A 23,449-nucleotide genomic window follows, 5' to 3' on the forward strand; every position below is an offset into this window, starting at 1 on the left:
AGTTGCCGTTAGTTTTATGTCCAAAGTCATTCTATATACTCTAGTCTGTTACTACTACCAAAATATTGAGTCCGTAAGCATAGAGCAGTCGGTTATAGAAGAAAGTAGTCACAGAGCCTAGTGTAGACACCTAAAATTGTCATGTCTAATTAAATAAATATTTTATTTATTTAATTACTTTAGCCTAATTCTTCTGTTAATTAAATAAATCTTTATTTATTTAATTAATTCATTTATCCTCTTCTAGCCTTATTTCTCATTTAAATAAATACATTTATTTATTTAAATTATCCCTTTTTCCTAAATTAAATAAATATCTTATTTATTTAATTGATCCCTATTCCTCTATTAATTAAATGAATCTTTATTTATTTAATTAATTCATTAACCTTTTCTACCTATGACACATGTCATTCATCTCTTAATTCCTACACTACCTACCCTTTCATTATTTTATTATTTCTTTTACCTACCCTCTAATCATAGCTGACCTCTTCTTACACCTCTCAATCTTATCCCTCCATTTCATATGGTGTCTTCTATATAAGGAGATGCATCCTTCATTATCAAACCCTGACTATGCATTCTGGCTAATCAATTTATGCACTTGACTACACTACGCTTTTCATACGAGATCCTACTTGCAACCACATTCCGTTCTTTGTTGAGCTCTTGTGCACATAATCCTTCTAGTTGTTGAGGCAAAATCCTTCTAGTTGTTGAGGCAGGAGGTTAGACCTCTGGTAGCGGCCCACACACATACGGTTCTTAGTAGAGATACAAAGTTCGTCATAAGGAGTTTTTGTGGGGACTGATGCTTTGCTGTCTCGAGAAGTGAGTGCCAAGGGTGGAGCCAGTGGGGTCAAGCATCTAAGTATCCACTCTGAATAGCATAGCCTTGGGGGTAAACCCCATGTGGGATCAACAACTATTGTCTTGGCCAGCCATAAGAATTGTGCTTGACTTATTTTAAACATTCAAACATTCAAGACCAAAACATCAAAACATTGTGTCTTTTGTGTCTTCAAGTGTATGTAAAACAATTTTACACCAGACATAACACTTTCTTTGAGTCATTTTTTTGAGTCTAGACACTTCCAAACATTGAGTCCTCATCAACACTGTGTCCTCTTGTCACGAAAAACAATCAAACAGTTAGATTTGGTCAAAACAAAACAACTTCATAGATTGGAAAAATTGCACAAATTTTGCAGAAACGCGTCTGTGTCTGACATAATAGCATCTATGTCATATAACCACGTCTGTGAAGGGCAGAAACACGTCTGTGTTCTCAAAATCAACATTGCATTTACAAAATCTCAGAAACGCATCTGTGTTAAACAGAACCACGTCTGTGTCAGGAAATCGCGTCTGTGCAGTATACAGGTGCGTCTATGTTCAAAATTAAAAAACTTTTATAGTCCAGCAAACAAACACAGTCAGTTTCAGAATTCTTGAGCTTCCTAAGTTATTTCTCTAGGGTTTTCATCTAGCATTCAACCTATCTTTGGGTCTCACAAAGTCCATCATTGCTTTACACCTTACATTACATTCACATTTGTCTAAACTTGAGTCAAAAGGTCACTTTCTTGTCCTCATCATACTTTGTCAACACACTACATACAACAACATTTTGCTAAGTGGTCCCTCATCAAGGTCTATCACCTTTGGGTCTCATTTGGTCTTACTTAGAGTCAAGGTCAACTTACCTCATCAAGAGAAACTATCCTCTTTTTGGAAGTCACACCTACTCTACTACATACATACTTGGTCTTACACTTTGGACATTGCAAGTAAACCTCATATTCATTTACATTCCATTCAACTCTTGGTCTTCCATAATCTTTCCATTTTCATCTAGTCTCATACATCTTGGTCAATACCTAGTTCATTGTTGAAACCCGTTCCCAAAAATCTAGGAGAAAAACTAAAGAGGCTCAAGAGTCCGCGAACATGAGTTCCTATGAGTATGACAATGATATCTTTTTCAATTCTAATCATACTACATTACCTGACATGGATGCTTATAGAAACGTTCCAAATGTTGAGCACATGGATAGTACAAACAACAATGATACACACAATGACAATATGGACAACTTTTTTGTACATTCAGCAGAAGTGGAAGACACTATTATGAATCCTCATTTTAATCGATTGGTTGAGGAAATAATGAGGAGAGATAGACAATACTTTCTACAAGTGATGGCACAAAGTGGAACCAAGATCCCTCATGATTTTGACATGTCTCAAATAATGGAAAATCAACCTTTGCAACAAACTCACTCCAACATGGATCAAAGGCTGCCTAATAGTGGAGGCAATAGAGGACCACATATGGTGCCTGAATCACCATCATCTTTGTTTCAAAAACCAGAGGTCCCACATACACATGGTCAAACATATGATACTCACCTTCACAGACCATTATGGAAGTCTTATGTAGAAAAATATGCTCAATCACATACCAATGCTAAGGATCAACCACCAAAGCAATTGGATATTCAAAGGCATGCTCAATATTTGGACACAAGGAAACCCTGTGTCAAATTTGGGGGCAACACATTAGAACATGACATGCCTATAGAGTATGGTATACATGGACAAAGTAGATATTCCATTCCTCACCATGACTCTATACCAAGTGGTCCATATATGCAGCATCATTATAGACCTCCTCCATATGAACATGTGTATGATCAATATCATCCATATATGCAACACGCTCCTCCTCCAATTGGTGCCTCAAGTATGGGGTATGGTCCAAGAAGTCGATCTCCACCTAAGAGCAATTTGGAACAACAAATTAGGGACTTACAAAAGAAAATGGAGGACATAAATACACCAAAGCCAACATACACAATGAGAGACATATGTCCTTATCCATTTGACAAGAGAATTCCAATGCCTCCATTTCCTACACACTTTGTGATGCCTAAGTTTGATAAGTATAGAGGCAAAGGGGATCCTAAGGCACACATAAGATAGTTTTTCATATCCTGCATTGACGTAGCAGTAGAAGAGACATATTTGATGAGATTATTCCCACAAAGCTTAGGTGATCAAGCTATGGAATGGTTCTCCCAACTCCCACCTAGAATTAAGTCATGGGGTGACTTAGCAGAGGCATTTATTCAACATTTCTCCTACAACATAGAGACAGACATATCAATCACTACTTTGTGCAACACCAAGCAAAAAGATGGAGAGTCTTTTTCATTATTTTTACAAAGATGGAGAAATCTAGCTAGCAGATGCTCTTGTGAAATTCCACAAAAACAAATGGTAGAGATGTTCACCCTGAATGTTAAGAAAGACATTGGATATGATCTAAGGAAAGCTTGTTTGTCCACCTTCAAGGACGTCATTGAAAAAGGCTTAGCGACAAAAAAGGTCCTAATTGAACAAAGAGTCATTAAGATATTCAAGGAAAACAAAGATGACTTTAAAGGAAAAGATAAGCCAAGATTTTGGAATAAAAACAAGAACATAGTCAATGATGGTGTTGTTGATGCCAATACAGTGCGACCCAAAATCATTTTTTTGGGATCAAGCTCTACAAACAATCAAGTGAATACTCAAACAACTTCTAGATCACGAAGGAAGTACACTCCATTGGGAGAACCACTTGAGTCAGTTTTCAAAAAGTTAGTGGCAAATAGGATAATCACAATTCTAGATTTGCCTCCATATGAACCAAAGGTTAAACCAAATTGGTGGAATGATGATGAGTATTGTGAATTTCATAAGAGAAAGGGTCATAAAATAGGAAATTGTCATCGACTGAAAAATATCATACAAGATCTCATTGATAGAGGTGACATTGAGATTGAAGGACACTCATCCAATCAAGAACATGAGATGTTTAAAGAACCATTCCCAAAACATGACAAGGGAAGAGCTAAAGCCACAGATGAGCAAACCAACTATACCAAAGCATCCTATAACTATAATTCAACTATCAATCACATTTCGATGGAGAATTATGTCTCTACCATTATCATTAAGGAGAAAACACCTGAAAATTCTACCCAAAGACCCAAGATTGTCCTAAAAGGCATTGGATCTTCTTCTGAACCTACCTTTGAATGTAATGTCACAACCCGTCGAGGTAAATTCACTTTGCAAGGTGCTCCAGCTAAAAACACTACTTCCTCATCAACCAAGCTTGAATATGACCTTGTAGAACAGTTAGGGAAGACACTTGTGCTCATCTCCATCGTTGAGCTCTTACGCATATCCCTCGCTCATAAAGCTATTCTTGACAAAATCTTGAGAGATATTGTCATTCCTACTGATCTGAATGTGGACTAGTTTCAAGCCATGGTGGGATACCTTTCCATTCCACACTCTCTTACATTCACAGAAGCTGATGACGCCTCCATAAGTCAGCCACATAATGCACCACTACACATTGAAGCCTTCATACACAAACATAGAATCAAATGAGTCCTGATAGATGGAGGAGAAGGTCTAAACATTTGTACATTGAGCACTATTAAACAATTGGGATATTTCGACAAAGCTATGAATTCTACAAACAAAATTACCATCAAAGCATATGATGATGAAGAGCATTCATCCAAGGGCACAATCACCTTGCCTCTTAGAGTTGGGCCAGTTACGAAGGATGTGGTTTGTCAAGTCCTAGACCTGGATCTCACATACAATATATTACTCGAATGTCCTTGGATTCATGAAATGAGGGTGGTCCCATCTACATATCACCAATGCATTAAGTTTCCTCACAATGGAGTTGAAATAATAGTTAATGGTAATCCTAATCCATTCATATATTGCAATAACTTGAGATCAAAAACTGAGACCATCATTCCCAGTAATCGCGAAGCTGTTCCTTCTTCTGCATACATTGATCCTGAGTCATTAAAACCTTTGACATCAAAACAAGGTGAGCTTAAAGGCAAATTTCAAGACAAGGGCATCGGTGAATACACTTTGAATCAGACCATGTGCTTACAACAAGTCATGAGTTCACCAAAAGAATATGGAAGACCACATCCTAATAAACAGGTATCTATCATTATACTCAAATGGGACCCTACTATCTTTCAAGGATGGGGTGAACTAGAAGAGGAAGACTTATACAAAATGCTTTGCAAAGACCTTGAAAATGATACACAAAATCACATTAGTATACCATGTGAAAAGTATGGCAAAGGTTTCAAGATCCTACAAAAATTTGGGTATGACGGCAAAAGTCCTCTTGGGTTAAGAAAGGAAGGCATCATTGAACCTTTACAACCTGAATTGACATTCAAAAAGGAATGCTCGAAGGGACTTGGTTTCATGACTTCCAAGGTCCACACTCAAAGGACATAAGAAGCATTACAAATCAAAGCTGCCAAAATTCAACAAGAGAATTGGTATTCCATAGACTCCAACGAATGGGAATGGGATTCAGACAAATCCTCCAGTGACTATGAGCTCACCGAGACATTCAAAGAGCCAAATGAACCCACAGAAGAAGAGGAATTTTATGAAAAATTCAAAGTTGGTCAAGAAACAACCCCTGAGGATTCCACACAATCCTTGTCTCTAGGTTCTAGGTTGAAATCACATAGAATGAGAACACCTGTCCCAGAATGCACTACTAGTGATGATAATTTGGATTCATTCACGATCGAGATTGATGAGGAGAGGCCAATGATGACCTCGATAACTACCTCGACATACCTGAATATAACTGCATCTTCACTCTTAGCCCCGCTAACTTTGAAGGCATTAAAGGCCTTCATCTTGTCCACCACCAACTTATTGACTGGGATCATGAAGGACCTGCACAGTTTGACACATTCCAAAATGATGAAGCTTTTATTGACTATCTTGGCATACGAGATGATCTTCCCCCTAGGGACCTTAAAGTGGGATACACTATAGAACTCAATAGCGTGGCATATTTTGGTGAGGGTGTTGGGCCTTCTAGTCGCAAAAATATAAAAATAAAAACAAACCAAGGGTCTTATAGCGAAAACCACACTGTGGCATTGTCTGACCCCAAAAAAGTAAAAAGAAAGGGCGTGTCTAAGGGCGAAAACCTCTTTGAGGCACCTGAAGATGGAAGGCTCGACATTCTCCCAGCATCATATGAAGAAAATTCATCCATGTTGGTAGAAGAGACTATCAAAACAAACATTGGTACGGAAGAAGTTCCACACAACATATTCTTGGCTTAATCTTTGACAGAGTCAGAAAGGTCAAAATTCATAAGTTTCTTCACAGAATGGCAAATCAACTTTGCATGGTCATACATTGATATGCCTGGATTGGATCCAGATTTGGTAATGCATCATTTGATAGTTAAATCGGGGGCAAAACTAGTGAAACAAAAATTAAGAAAGATGCATCCTCAAGTTGCATTACTAGTCAAAGCAGAACTTGAAAAATTATTGGATGTCGGATTCATACGCCCAATTGATTATTCTGAATGGATCTCCAACTTAGTACCTATCAGTAAACTAGATCACAACATCAGAATATGTACAGATTTTAGAGACATCAACAAAGCTTGTCCTAAGGATGACTTCCCATTGCCAAACATAGATTTGATTGTAGATCTCACAGCAGGTCATGAAATGTTATCGTTGATGGATGGATTCTTTGGTTATAATCAAATAAAGATCATGTCCGAAGATCAACACAAATAAACATTCACTTGTCCTTGGGGAAACTTTTGCTAGAATGTCATTCCTTTCAGGCTAAAAAATGCAGGCGCTACATATCAAAGAGCCATGACTACTATCTTTCATGATCTCATGCACGTTACTGTGGAAGATTATGTGGATGACCTCTTGGGCAAATCAATAGATAGAGATACACATTTGGACATACTTTCAGTCGTCTTTGATCGGTTGGAAAAATACAAAGTAAGATTAAACCCCAAGAAATGTGTCTTTGGAGTAACCTCCAGGAAGCTCCTAGGATTCATTGTATCAAAAAGAGGAATCGAAGCCAATCCAGCAAAAGTCAAGGCCATCCTAGAGATGCAACCACCATGAAACATCAGTCAGCTTCGATCTTTACAAGGGAGACTCCAGTCCATACGAAGATTCATAGCGCAACTTGTAGATAAATGTAATCCCTTTCAACACTTGCTACATAAAAACATCAAATTCAAATGGGATGATAACTGTCAACAGGCTTTCCAGATACTCAAAGATTATCTTCTGAATTCACCAGTTCTAGATCAACCTCTGTTACTATACATATCAGCTACTCCAACAACACTGAGGGCAAAGAAAAGGCAGTATACTATATCAATCGCACATTGGTGGGATATGAGCTAAACTACACACCAATTGAGCGTGCATGTCTCACCATGGTCTTTGCTTCGCATAAATTATGACATTACATGCTAACTCATAAGACTAAGTTGGTTGCAAGGATCGATCCATTGAAATACCTTCTCAATAAAGCAACACTTACTGGGTGACTAGCCAAATGGGTAATGATCCTGAGTGAATTCGATATCGAGTATGTGGACAAAAAAGAAATAAAAGGACAAGCTATCGTAGATCAATTAGCAGATGCTCCCATGATAGATGATGTTCCTCTAGTTTCAAAATTTCTAGATGAATCCATTTTAACAGTGTCACATGCAAAGCCATGGCAATTATACTTTGATGGCTCATACACACAGCATGGGGCAGGAGCTGGCATCCTCTTCATTACTCCTCAAGGGGATTCTATACCAAAATATGATTATCATTTCCTTGCACTAATAACATAGCAGAATATGAGGCATTAACAACTGGATTACGAATTGCAGTTCAGTGGAAGATCCAGGAACTTCGTGTTTTTGGGGACTCTCAACTTGTAATCCGTCAAGCAACTAATGATTACCAAACAAAGGATGAGAAATTAATGCCTTACAAAAGAATGGTGGATGACCTGAAACAACATTTCACAAAGATAGACTTTGAGCAGATACTAAGAGAGTAGAATCGAGCTGTAGATGCCATGGCTACAATTGCTTCGCTAATCGATCTACCTTCGAATGAGACCCGCTATGAGTTCTTGGTGGATAACCTTTTGGTTCCTTCATATGAAATCACTCCTACTGAGATAATATGTGTCGCCGGTCCTGAGTCCCGGTTATATGGTTCCATTTTCACATACCTTCGTGACAATACCCTACCTCTTGATCTATCCAATAACCAACGTCGCACTTTCATTTGCCAATCTTCTCGATACGTCATTTTAGCTGATGTCCTATACCATTGAGGTCTAGATGGAACTCTTCTTAGATGTTTAGAAAGAGACGAAGCTCAGATTGCGTTACGTGAAGTACATGAAGGGATATGTGGTCCACATTCTAGTGGTCTTACCTTAGCCAAGAAACTCATCAGGACTGGATATTACTGGCCCAATATGGAAAAAGACTCATATCATTTTGTCAGGAAATGTAAGCAATGTCAACTTCATGGAGACCTCATTCATGCGCCAACGCAAAAACTTCAACCAATTACGACTCCTTGGCCCTTTTGTTAGTGGGGACTCGATCTCATAGGCAAGATTCACCCTCCATCCTCCAACGGTCATAAATTCATTATCACTACCATAAAGTATTTCACAAAATGGATTGAAGTCGTGCCTCTCATGCAAGTCACTGGAAAGCATATTGCTACATTCATTCTCAACTATATCATTTGTCGATACGGTATTCCTGTTTCCATTATCACCGATAACGGGCGTCCCTTCAAAAATTAGGATGTTCATGAACTCTGTGATTTCTTCCATATTTCTCATCATTTCTCCACACCATATTACCCCCAAGGTAACGGTCAAGTTGAGGTGTCTAATAAAACAATCCTTAAAATCTTAAAAAAGACAGCCGATGACGTTGGCTGTAATTAGCATATCCAGCTTAATCCTGCACTTTGGGCCTACCACACAAGTGTCTGCACACCTACAGGAGCGACACCCTATTCACTTGTCTACGACACTGAAGCCATCTTGCCTATTGAGGTCGAGCTACCCTCTTTACGAGTCTCTTTGCAAAACATTATCAGTGATGAAGACTATAGGGTCTCTTGCTTACAAGAACTTGAACTATTGGATGAACGAAGACAAACTACTTTTAATCATCTTAGGGCTTATCAACAATGAATGAGTCACATCTACAACCACAAAGTCAAGCCTCGTATATTTGATGTAGGTGATTTGGTTCTTAGAGAAAACCCCAAAAATCAGCAAGACAAAGAGAAGAAGGGCAAGTTCGAACCAAACTGGCTTGGTCCTTACATCATCACAGCAGCATATGGATCTGGGGCATATCAACTCTCAACCATAGAGGGTGAACCTTTGGAGGATCCTATCAACAACATGCATCTTCACAGGTTTTACACATAGCTCTTCAGAGTATCCTAATTCAAAAAAAAAAAAATCAAAAAAATTCAAAAAATTCAAAAAATACAAAAAAAAATTCAAAAAATACAAAAAAAAATCATAAAACATAAAAAATCGTTACTTGGTGAAAACCTGGCAAACAAGCGCCTTGTGACAACAAAAAAATCAAAAAATCAAAAAAGTAAAGAAATAAATCCGTCCAATGGTAAAAACCACTTCGGTGGCGCCCTGGGCAAGTACCATGGTGAAAACCGGGTCACCGGTGTCATGCATAGAGACATTGCTCCTCCCTCCTTTAGGATTCCATTTCATCCTTCACTTTGCACACACTCACAACCTATCCATTCATAATAAACTTACCCATTCCCATCATGGCTTGTTATTTATCTACCCAAGATTGGTTAGCCATTCATAATAAACCTCCCTTTTCACCCCTTTCCATTCATAATAAATCAACTCCTATATGTGGCTAAGGCAAATCCTACGTCTAGTGATGGGTGTGGAACTAAGAGCATCACATGTTTCGAGGAGTACAGTTTCTTTCAATTTTCTTCGGTCTATCCATGCACAATCCGCAATAAAGCAACATCTGCATCACAAATCCACAATAAAGTATCAGTGGCATGGATCTAGTCAGTTTTAGAGGAGACATAGCAACAACAATAGGCTTCAACAAATCAAATCTTTCAGTAGACTCAGACAACATTATGGTTCAGTGCTATCTATCCTTTTTGTGAAAGTAAACATTGTGACCACAATCAAATACGACTTATACAAGTAACAAGAGACACTAAACTTGAGGACTGCAGTGAATGTTGCTATCGAGTCTTGGTTTTCTTTTGATTTTATCTTTTTGGTGACATGTCTTTTAGCTTTTCTAGGATGTCTCTGACTAGAGATTCTATCTCCAGGATGTCTTTGACTAGAAAGGCGAGGATGGGGTATCGTCACCTATTTTTCCTTGTTGTCTGCGGATTGTCTCTTAGTAATGCTATGACGTGTCCAAGGATATGAGGACACTGTGAGTCTAGTGTGAACTGGGGCATTCCTTGTTTGCAATTGTCTTATCTCCATGCAAATGGGTACAATGATTTTCTGGGTCGAACATATGCCTAGATTGTCATAACCTACTTGCCATAATAAAGCTCAATGATGATAACGCACAAGAAGCTCTTTCACTTTCATATCTTCTATCTTCCATCCCCCTTTCTTGATTGACTTCCATCGTCCTTCTTGAGTCCGCGTAGCTTGCTATCACATGACTAAGTATAATGACACAACAAAAATATTTGCATTTCATGTAGTTTGCACCTGCATTACCACATATAAGCATTTCATACATACATATAGATATCACAATTGCATCACATCCTGCACACAACACTTGTTAGCACATTTTACATTACTCATCATGAAAATAATCATTTACATTTCATACATTCACATTCACATATGCATAACATATGAAACATAAAAGAACAAAAAATATTGCATTTCATCATGCATATATTTGCATCCATGTCATAAGCATCACATAAAAACATACATCATGAAACATCTCATCACATAGGTACACATGCATATAGCTGCCACAAAGATGAATCATCTCATATATATATAAAGTGTCATGATACAATGATGTCAAAATCATATGGCTACAAAATCACCCGAAGGTGTCTACATCATAATACAAAATGGTACAAAACACTGATACATAGGGAGCCCTCTACGGCTATGATGAACTCCCTCCCTCAGAGCTGCCTGGCCTCGATGGAGTCTAAGCCCTAGAAGGACCCACCCCAGGATCATCTCTCCTGCCCCCCCTATCTGGTGGTGGTGGAGGACCCATAACCCCACCACTGGATGCCTGTCTCCTCTAGCTCCCTCTCGTAGTCGTCGCTGTTCGCGATGGCCTGCAGAAGCTCCTCGCCCGCTGCTCTGGTGGCATTGCCCCGTAGTATAGGTCTCACCAGTAACCTATCTCCTCCCCTACCTATAGAACATAGGTATATCCAGCCCCTATATCCTCTGTCGCCTGCCTCCCAGCCCTCAGCGTTTTCTCAACCTCAGTATAGCGCTGGATAGCTTGATCCCGCTTATGCTATGTCTCCCTCAGTCACCTCCTGAGCCTAGCTATCTCCCTCTCCAGGTCCTGAATCTCATCTACCTATCCCTGGCATCTCCCTCAACTCAACCAGCACATCCTCCTCCTCCTCGGCCCCCTGTGCCTCTGCTTGTGGCTCTTCTTGTGGCTCCCCCTGTACTAGTGCATGTGCCTGTACCTGTACCTACCTCTGCCCCTGTCCCTGCACCTGTCTAGGACCCTATGCTACTGGCACCTGTAGTGGTAGTCCACCCTGACCCCTCACCACCCGAGCCTATCTCTCCTCCCCACCCTCTCTCCAATAGCACCCCACCTCCTCCATTGGTCTCTCCCCCCACCATCTCCATCATCATCCTCATCCCCACCACCATCTCCCTCTATAAGCTCCTCTAGGTCTATCAATTGTGGAAAGGGATGCTCATCCCAATATGCTGTGTACTCAGCATCCATGCCTGCATCCTCAATATCTGACCACATATCCCATGGCATCGACACCATCTTTGCTAGCTACGTCACGACCTGATCATATGACAACAGTGGCCCAAAGTGTACCTGATCCCTGATTGTCTGAGCATACATCCCGGAACCCCGTGGCATCCGCTGAATATGGCCAAACTGCCTGCATACTCTGTCAATCAGCTGTCTCTCCAAAACATAGGGCATCCGTCCAATCAGATATCTACTCTGGAAGGTATAAGGTAGATCCACTGCGTCCTCCTCCCACTGGTCGCACCTAAGGTACAACCTCCATATCACAGTGTGGATCTCATCTAGGACTCAACGCAATGCTCTAACCTACCAATCCGTGGCTATGATGTAATCATATCATACAGATGAATGAATCTGCATCCATGACCCCTGCCCCTGAAGTGTATCGGTTGGGTAACCGGCAGATGCTCATAGGCCCATACCTACAGCAATGTAACTCCGTAGCCCAATCCTACGGATCCATGATACACAAACTAATGTAGCTCATAATACAAGTGTGCCAGCACACATGGTCCCCAGGCATATTTGGTGTGTTGTGTAACTAGTGTCTCCAAGGTGCTCCCCCAGCCCACAGTCAACCCTCGTGTCACCCTGTCTAGACATAGGAACCCACTGATCACTCCCCCTAGCACTGTTGGTAGTGCTAGTTTTGTTGCTGTCATTGTGTCCCATGCCACGTGTCCAACCCTCATCTCTAGTCTGGGATCCTAAAACACTCGTCTCAAGGCCTCCCTATCTCCCTCTCGATCATAAGGAATCAGCTCCCCATCGATCGGTACCTGCAGTATCCTATATACATCCTCCAAGGTGATTGTCATCTCACCCATTGGCAAATGAAAAGTGCACATCTCTGAGTGCCATCTCTCAGCTAGCGCAGTCAGCAAACCCATGTTCACCTAAAACTCAAGCACATACATAATATATCGCAAGCCGATACCCTCAATGATAGCTCTGTCCTCAAATGTCAACTCTGGTCGTAACCTTTGAGTCGATGGGAATCTCTCTCGCGACTCCAACATAGGCAAATACTCCTACAGTCAAGCAAATTAGTCATGTCAGTCATAGTGGCATTCACTGTTCATCACAAAATGCTACTTTTTATCTAAGTGCATATGGTACTCTATACTAGTAACACTCACTGTTCATCACAAAGTGTTGCTTCTATCCTAGTGACACTCACTGTTCATCACAAAGTGTTGCTTCTATTCTAGTGGTACTCCCTGTTCATCACAAAGTACTATGTGTTTTGCACTCCCTGTTCATCACAAAGTGCTACTCGCATTTGTACTCCCTGTTCATCACAAAGTGTTGTTCCTATTGGTACTCCCTATTCATCACAAAGTACTATGTCTTGGTACTCACTATTCATCACAAAGTGCCTTGATCTATCCTATCCTAGGGCCTCTGCTTGAGTGAATCCTCTTGAGTAGTTTCTTAATTGGCAACGTATGTTCTATCACATAATTGTCAATCCTAGCCCTATCTGCTATCATAGTCTTCCCTAGAGGACCTACTTGAGTGTATCCTCTCAGTAGCTTATCCAATTGACAATGTATGTTCATCATAGAACTACCAATTTGACCTAGAAGACACAAATTCACATTTTTGACACAAACGCGCTTAGAGACTACATAAACGCGCTTGAAATGCATAGACGTGCCTATACTCTGCATAGACGCGCCTGTCTTGCATAAACGTGCTCGCCTAGCACAAACGTGCCTGCACAACATAGACGCGATCGCATCCTACACACATGCCTTTTCCGGCACAGACACGCCTGGCACAAACACAGACGCACCTAGCCAGCATAGACGCACTTGGCACCAGCACAGACGCACCTCCACATTTTTGGACATTTTTGACATTATCCTAAAAGCACATTTATTGCACTACCTAGGAAGCATTAACGACAATAATTAATGCGACAAAGTACAAGGAGGTTTTGCAGTACTTACCGGCTCTCCTGCATCTACTGGCCTCTGATATTGGCGAATGCGATCAAATTTGTGAACCAATGCCATCGCTACTGACTGCTGCTGCTCTATCTCGTTCTGCACTCTGATCTCTTGGATGTGTGGATGACAATGAGGATGTATTCCCCTCATGGTCTATTTTATAGACTGCCCTAGCCCTAGCCCTAGCCCTCATTTCCCGAGTCAGTCTTCTTTATCTCGTGACTCTGTCACTCTATCCTATCCAGTCAATCCATTCTAGCCTTTCTTTCTTATCGAGAGATTGTCTACGATCTTTTTAGAAATTTTCATCCAATCTCTCGAGCGGGCATATCATTCCCATCTTGGGGCAACTTTGTATCAGTTCATATTATCTTCTTTGAAACAACGCGACAAACTGCATTGTCTCAAAGAGGGGCAAAATGTAGACACCTAAAATTGTCATGTCTAATTAAATAAATATTTTATTTATTTAATTACTTTAGCCTAATTCTTCTATTAATTAAATAAATCTTTATTTATTTAATTAATTCATTTATCCTCTTCTAGCCTTATTTCTCATTTAAATAAATGCATTTATTTATTTAAAATATCCTTTTTTCCTAAATTAAATAAATATCTTATTTATTTAATTGATCCCTATTCCTCTATTAATTAAATGAATCTTTATTTATTTAATTAATTCATTAACCTGTTCTACCTATGACACATGTCATTCATCTCTTAATTCCTACACTACCTACCCTTTCATTATTTTATTATTTCTTTTACCTACCCTCTAATCATAGCCGACCTCTTCTTACACCTCTCAATTTTATCCCTTCATTTCATATGGTGTCTTCTATATAAGAGGATACTTCCTTCATTATCAACCCTAACTCACGCATTCGACTACACTATGCCTTTGCACTTGCATATGCAATCCTACTTGCAACCACATTTATGTTCTTTGTTGAGCTCTTGTGCACATATAAAATCTGAGAGCAAATATATCAAGCAAGATCAATGGAGATAGGAAGAATGGAGATCCAAACCCTATTAGACATGTGATGGTATAATCTTTGTGATTTCATTTGATTTGCATTGTCTTAAGTAATCTTCATATGTTATGGTGGATCTTTGTTGTTGTTAGGCTAGAGTTTTGTGGTTGAATTCATTTAGTCTTTCAACATTGTTGCTAATCCATTTTCACCATATACACCTAGTATACACCGAGCTATCTACCGAGTAACACTCTATGTCTACCGAGCAGCATAAATGATATACCGAGTTGATATACACTGAGTGAAATGTGTTACCAGATTCATTGAACCTAGACACACATGGGAAACGTGTTACAAGATCGAGGAACAAAGAACCGTTATCACATTGGAAATTGCACTTAAATATTTTGTATGATTTTGAGGTCATCTATCCAATGAAATATTTTGTATGGTTATTCATTTGATAAATCATGTTTGTAAGATTGAAGCAATGGACTAGATCACCGACATAAGAGATCTATTTATATAGCATGGATTGGGATCAGAAAAAGATATAGAGGTGTATGAAGTAAGACATGCGTAATAGATAAGGAAGCACTGAGTATTGTGACTATTAGAGACACAGAGGTCACCAAGCAGGATTTCAGAGAACAGTCAAGGAATAGAGTAAATAGAAGGGTTTACCGAGTTAATATATGGGTTACCGAGGTATGCTATAAGCAAGGTAATCTCATTTTGAGCACATAGAATCTGCTATAACATTTCAGATGTGAAGTTGCAGATATTTGTAAAGATTTTATTGTAATATTTTGAGTTGTAAGAGAAACCTTTAACAGGGTAAAAGACTCTAACAAAGTCTATAAACTGTAAAGCCTTTAACCAGGTGCAACATTTAGAATAAGTGTTGGAAAATCCTTTAGCAAGGTAGATCTAATGATCTTGATACTCCTAACAGGGTAAGCTATCAGAAATAGCTAAACATGTATCTCTAACTGAGCACCCTTTATTGTTGCAGTAGTGAAGTTGTGGGTGCCATCCCCATCGTAGTTTTTCTCTCTAACCAAGAGTTTCTGCATAACCAAAATATATGTGTTATGGAGTGAATCATGTATAATTGTTATCTATTTTTTTTAGCATTATATTATGTTACAACAGTTGTTGGTTTATGCTTAACAGTAAAGTTATTGTTCAAGAAAAGATTTGAAGTACTGATTCACCCCTCCCCTCTCAGTACATTAGCTTTCCATATTGGGCCTAACAATAATAGGGTAGGTAGATTAAACAATTATTTAATCAACCCAAGATGGTAGAAATAAGAAATAAAATAATATAATCAACCAATATAAATAAAACCATGGGCACAATTAATTATAAAAGCCCAATAATAAAATAATCAAAAGAATATAAATAAATACCCACAAATAATTAAATAAATAATAATTAATCCTTGATAAACCATAATGATATTAAATCATTAATTTAAATATAAAACCAAAGGATAATAACAATAATCACACATTGATATTTAAATGTTTATGCCAACTATTTATTTAATTTATTTTTATAAACTATATTAATCCATTAATTTAATTTAACATTATTAGACTATATAGATCAATTTAATTAATTAATTAATAACTAAACAGATCAATAATCACAACACTACATAACAAGAACAATCCAAAGAATCACTAGATGCCAAACAACAACTCACACCAAGACACTAAACCAACAAGGGTAATCAACTTAAACCTAGAGTATAGAATGGGTTTTCATGTCATCTTCGATCAAGTTGCCATTGGGATGAGGACGCGCTCAGACCTGTGAAGCTAGGTGGAGTCTATGTCTAATACCTGCAAACCTGCCATCACCAACACATGTACAACAACATATATAATAACATATATCATTAAATAGGAAAACATAAAGGGAATCAGAACATCATATCATGCTCACAAATGAGTGGTATGACATATTCCCTTTCACAAACGCAGTAGAAGACACTTGCAATCAACAAGCACTATCGTAGACATCCTCATTGTAAGATAGGGTTAGTACATAATATAATGCCATCAAATTTTCATAAATTATCATGAAACACACAAAGAAATGAGCACATATAAGTCATCAAAGAGTAATCCATGATCACACTAATCTAAGAATGTCATCATCTAGATTAAATGTTGATGTCAAGCTTAGTATAATATGTTTAATATCCATAATGAAGCATCCATATCATAAGTAAATCCATAAACATCCAAATCAAAGCATCACAAAATAGTCTAAGCTATGCCAATATAGTCTATTGATGCAGAAAAAGGAAAGATGAATCAGGGAGAGGCAATGCAATATGAATGTCTTGTATTTGATGTTGAGTGGTGTGTGTTGAAATTTATGAGATGCATTACATTAATTTAAATTTTTTGGTTACGAATTGGCATGAATGTCTTTGTGTTTGTGTAGCATTGTAAACTGTCACTGAGCCAATTTACACCTAATGCTTGTGTCCCTACTTTAGCATGTCTTGTGTGTGTCTCCCCCTCATCTCTTATATAGGTCTTATTTGTGCTAATTCTCCAATTCTAATGCCATGTACACCCACTAGATGATTTCCTAGAGTTGTATCCTTCTCCTTGGGGATAAATTAAAGTCCCTAACTGAGAAGCACCCTGGTCCCTCTTAGTTGGGCCCCATTTCAAAATGGGAGACGGGTCCTATCTCTCCAGCAAGAATTCAACTTTGTGGCTCCACATGACCGTTAGAGGTCAACCTAATCGGTAAATGACCTAGATCCCCCTATATAAAGACATTTGATCAACCTAATTTCATATCTTCAAGCACCATAAGTTGACATATCTAGTGCACTTCGATCCATGAAGTATTCATCATCAATCATTTTTCAGAGATCTTCAAGGTTTCATATCCTTCATTCAACCATTGTAGAGAAAAAAATACATCATTGATATGCAAGAATATGTTTGTGATTAGGGTTTTTTCATGTCAATATCATTTCATACAACAGATGTGATTACATTCAAGAAGAAAAGCATCATTGTCAATATTTGCATATTTGAGGTATATCCTTCCATTATTTATTTTAGTATTTGCAATTATTTCATTCAAGGTTAATTCCTAAACTGGGGTTTGACTTAGGCAAACTCTATTCCTAACCATTTTCCCTTGTCTAGTGTGTGCAGGAATAGGTGAGAGGCTATAACTTTCAAGATCAACATAATTCATAGCGATGAATAGGTTCCCCTTTGGATGGTAAAAAGTACAGAGGACTAGAGCGATGGGCATTTTGGTCCCGACAATTCAGGTCGACCTTTTGGGAACAAGGTCTGAAGACTCACATATTGCTCAGATCCAGGTTCATGGCTCCATTTGATGACTATAGCTCACTATTTATGCACAATCTCTTTAATTTTAGTGTATTTACCCTAATTTCAATATTCTCACAATTCAACCAAAAAAGGGGGAACCAAATATTAACCGGTGAGTCTAATCAAAATTATTAGCCCTGTCCTTTCTGATTTGAGGCTATATTTGTTGGATTCACCTCTCTTTAATGTAGTGGTCCCTAAGAAAAAATTAGTGGTTTCATTACCTTAATTGGGTGAAACCCTAATTTTTCACACATTATAGTTTGATATCAAGTGAAGTGTAATTTGTATAGCTACTTGAGATCATTGATGTTTTGTTGAATTACTTGAGTTATGTGTGTTTGAGTATTTATATGAGTGTGGTTGTGGTTTTATATATTTGAGATTGAGATTGAATTGTATATATTTTTGTGTTTGCATTGTGCCTCACTTTTGTTTCTAGTAGAATGGTTGGGTGTGATTTAGTCATTTTATAAATATGATTGCACCCTTAAGAGAGATTTATAATGACTCTCTCATGATTTGACACATGGAAACACTTCAAGGTTGTGGGTCACTTAAATCTAGAGTGAATCTCTAGAGAGGGTTGTTCCTTGTTGCTATCACCTAACATTGACCTAAATAATATTTTTTAATGAAAAAAAGTGAGGAGTGAATTGAAAATGAAACCTAAATTCTATTAAGGTGATGAAATGTATGTTTAGTGACTTTTGTTGGCTATATGATAGATTTGATTAAGTGTTGTGATGCAGGAGCATCTTCGGTCGATGAGCAATCTTGCATCAACCATAAACATTTCCTTTCTTGTTTAGTCTTTGTGCAGTTTCAGTATTCTTACCAGTATGTACCAATAGTTGCTTGTTCTTCATGGGAGATCTTGTTTGCAGTTTCCTGGTGGTTTCATGTGATTGATTCCAGATTTCTAGTTCATTTGGGTTCTTCTTCGGCCAGTTATCGCTTACGGTTGGTTGTTTCTATGTTCTTGGGACAATTATTATGCTTACCAGTTCATTATCGGCGTGATTCTTGGTGTGTGGATCCATCTTGGGTCTTGTCTGATGTTATTTGGTGTATGGTCGACCTTCCTACTTGTTAGTCCTCCCTACTTTCATTAAAAAAATTCAAATTTGAAGGTCACCTTGTTAATGTTTATTTTCCTTTCGGTCATGTATTTCTTCTCTTTGAACCCGAGTCATTGAACCTTTTCTAAGTTGAAAGTTCAAATTTCAAAGCATGCTTTAAATAATTTTCTTTGCGTTTTTGTTTTATGGTAAAAGTGAGCACTTTGTTGCAATTTGTATTGAACTTGAACCTTTTTGGTTCAAGGTTCAAGGTTCAAAGTCGATCATGTGTCGATTATGTCTTTTCTCATTCATTGTTATGTGTTGCTTTGTGTTATTTCTCAATATTGAACTTGAACCTTTTGGTTCTTAGTTCAAGGTTTGAATCCTTAAAGTTTGAAGTTCCATGTAGAATTGACACATGCATCATAGAGTGAATGTGGCGATGGGAAAAGAGAATATTTCGGGGATTTCAAAATGTTAGTTTCTAAATTATGGCAATCAATCATGATAATTCATGATTCATGTGATGGAATGACCCAAAACTAAATGCATGTTGGTTATACATCAAATTAGGCATCATGTCACATGAGCTTACTTAATTAGTACAGCTAGCTAAGATTTGTGTGTGATTTTGTCCATTTTTGTTGCAAAAGCTAGTAATTGTTTATAGAACCTTCTTAGTAGCTGCAAAAGTGAAGAAAGTTGGAGGTATTGTATCTGCATTCAAGAAGATTTTCAAGAATTTTTTGTCAAGACCAGGTTAGTTTCAATTGTTTTCTCTTTTGCTGTATTTACTTGTTTAGGAAGCTAGTTGTTGTTCGTTCCCTTTGTTGTGTAGAAGAGTTCATTTCATCCCTAAAATTGTCTGATAAATATGAGAGGGGCCATCATGAGGCCAACTCTTCTAAAATTAGGTCGGACTTCTTGTTTAGTTAGCTCACTTCCAGAGATGGGGGATACTTCATTAGAACAGGCAGACCTCTCCAATTTTCTAAAGAGAGCTAAAAACATAGCTCAAAATTCTATGATGGAGAAAATTGTGAAGAGTGGTTTGGTTGAGGCTGTTGCATTTCCCATCGTTGCACCATGCCCAAAGTTAGTATTGTAATGTATGAACTGGTATGATGTAGAGAATAGGTGTATCAAGAACATTAATGGTGAAGTGTTGTTAAAAATAGACAGGGTGACCATAATGGTAGCTATGGGTATTCCTCATAAGGAGCCATATGAAGACTGGACAATTGACACTTCATATTCCTTCTTTTCTGAGAAAAAGAGCACTTATAAAAGTGTGATTGTCTGGAATTGGTTATTGAAAATTCAAAAGGGAGGCTCCAGATTACCAAGGCCACTTACTAGAGAGAACTTCATAACAAAGGTATGGGATATTGTTGTCCTATTGAATAGGTTGAAAGGAAATTCTCATGCCTTTTACTGGGAAGACTGGATGTATTTCTACATCCAAGTTATGTTGAATGGAAGTGCCTATTTGGATTGGGGGCAAGTTGTTGCAGAGAGATTGCATGAGAGTCTAAATAGGTTTGTGGGAATGAGTGGTTTCTATATGTCTTCATATTTGTTTTATATGCTTGTTGTACCCAGGATTGGAATGGATTTCATCATGAACCCTGGATTGATGGAATAATAGTATATGAATCACCCTCACTTGTAGGAACAAAGATATGCAAAAAAATTCATGAGATGGAATGACATTTTTGTAGGAAGATTGGTTTATGAATTGTAGGGAAACACAAATAGGAGGTTGTCAATGGAAGCAATGGAATTTATTGGTATTTATGGTTGCTTCTTTATCCAATTTGCTCAGTTCACATATATTAGAGTTGGCGGCTTTCAGGGTGAACCTTTATGGTTACCCAGGTATGTTTTGGATAGCTATGTTTTAATCGAAGTCAGTCGACAACTAGCTTATATTGATAAGAAAAGTGGAGGGAAGTCCGGGGTGGTCTTTCTAGTAGAACTTGGACACTATAGTTGTGCATCAATTTCAGATGCCTTGAACCTTGAACTTGAACTCAAGAAGTTCAATCTATAGTTGTATGTTGCAAGATATAAATTTGACAGTCGAGGGTTTTCTATAGAGAGTTTAAATGTTGATAATGGTTTTCGGCATGAACCTCAGTTGGAGGACTATTGGGAGAACTGTGGTGATGAGTTTGAAGTTAGAAGAAGGCTATGGTCGAGATTCACAGTTCAACAAATTGTAACAATGGGTTTATCCATGAATGTTTCTGATGTGCAAGAAGATGAAGGTGAAGAAGTTGTTGACCCTGAGTTCGGCGAAAGGATACAGGGGCAGCCTATCCCAGAAATTGATTGGGATAGGAAAGGGGACAATAACATTTAGGCCAAAACCTTCAATGTGATCAGATGAAAAAAAAGATGGTTGAAAGATCGTCGTTTTAGACAAAGGCCTATATCTGCACCTAAAGATAAAAGAGTTGGATGAACTTGTGCAACGTCTCAAACATCTCTTTCTTCTTCTGACATTTCTGTTGATATTGTAGGTGATCAGAAACAGAGGATGGAGAAAGCCAAAATTGCAAATTTAGGAGAGTCTTCTTTAAGTTCTGCCTCTGCCCGTGTTACTAGATCACATAGTAGGAAGAGTAGTCAGAAAACCCTTGCAAGTTCACTTGTAGTAGACTTGAATTTTGAGGGGGAAACTCAAGGAGCAATGGATACTCAAATGTAGGATCAGCCAATCACAGATGCTGCAGATAAAAGAAAGGAAATCCAACAACCCGAGGATTTTGGGAACACCATGGTTGTTGTCACCATTAACTAGAAATCACCATCACCAAGGGAAACATCTACCACTCCTAAGTGGCTGAGTGCTTCACTTACTAAGAAGAGGAATGTAATTCCTATTTCAATCCTAATGGAGGATATGGTTAGCAAATGTCTGGGAAGAACATCAAACTCCAAGAGCCATAAAATAGAAACAATGATTGACGTGGATGAGAAAAGAGGACATTGGATTGCAGAAGTAGCTAGACGACCAACAGATAAGGAGGTTGAGAATATCGCTGAGAAAGATTTCATCATTGAAAAGATTGATCTAGGGGTAACCTCCCGAGCTGCGGATGCTAAACATTTGGAGACTTGAACTAAAAGGATCCTCACTAGGACTTGGAAAGATGAAAAAGACAAAAATGAGATGAAGCAGATCATAATGCAAGTGGCTCAATATATTAATGCTATACAGGATCCAAATCCTTAGCCGCTTTCTCAAGTTTCTATGTCGTTTGATCCAAAATCGCCAATGAACCAGAGATTACTTGATCAGGTTCAAAGAAGCCGAATGATTACAGTCTTCAGTGAATGGCTTGAATCAATTGCCCAATAGGGAGCTAGCTATATTTATGATCTAGTCAAGGTGTTCAAAAATGCAATGTTTGTGGGTAAAGTGTTGGAAACAGAAATAGTTGCTTGGGAAAAATAAAAGAGTAATTGGTTGGTTGTATTGAAGAAGATCAAAGATACTCAGAGATATGGAGTGATGAACTTCCTAGCTGAAAAGCCATTGCACAACCTTGATGATAATATACTCTTTGTCTCCAAAGAGAATATTGAGTGGAGAAACTCAATTATTGAGCAAGGACATGATGAATCCATCAAGCTTCTAAAAGAATTAAAGGAATTGACTAATACTATGTAGAAATACATGAAATGCATAGATCTTCAGCTTCTAAAAGAGGATAAGAAAATGCTTGAGGACTCATCAGATATGATCCAAGTTTTTAAAGATTGAGTACAACAAATTCAAGAAGCAAAGTCCTTGACAATTGAAGACTTCTCAAAGATTGCAAGAATTGAATCTATGTTAGTTGTCTGCTTTGATCATCTTGAAACACATAAGGGTAAGGTCGTACATGTAAGCAAAAAGAAAGAAGTATGGAAGCAACGAATCCTACATATTAGCCTCCCACATTACCAGCTCATTTTGAACTTCTCCTCAACCCACTTGGAATGAAAGATATTCGAAGCACTGCTACATCGCAAGATAAATATGTTGAAGCCACGTCATTTGCAGGAGTCTGATCGTGTCTCTGTTGCTCATGACTTATGCCACTTTTCCAGTTTAGAT

Source organism: Cryptomeria japonica, chromosome 5, assembly GCF_030272615.1.
Source record: "Cryptomeria japonica chromosome 5, Sugi_1.0, whole genome shotgun sequence".
NCBI classification, from domain to species: domain Eukaryota; kingdom Viridiplantae; phylum Streptophyta; class Pinopsida; order Cupressales; family Cupressaceae; genus Cryptomeria; species Cryptomeria japonica.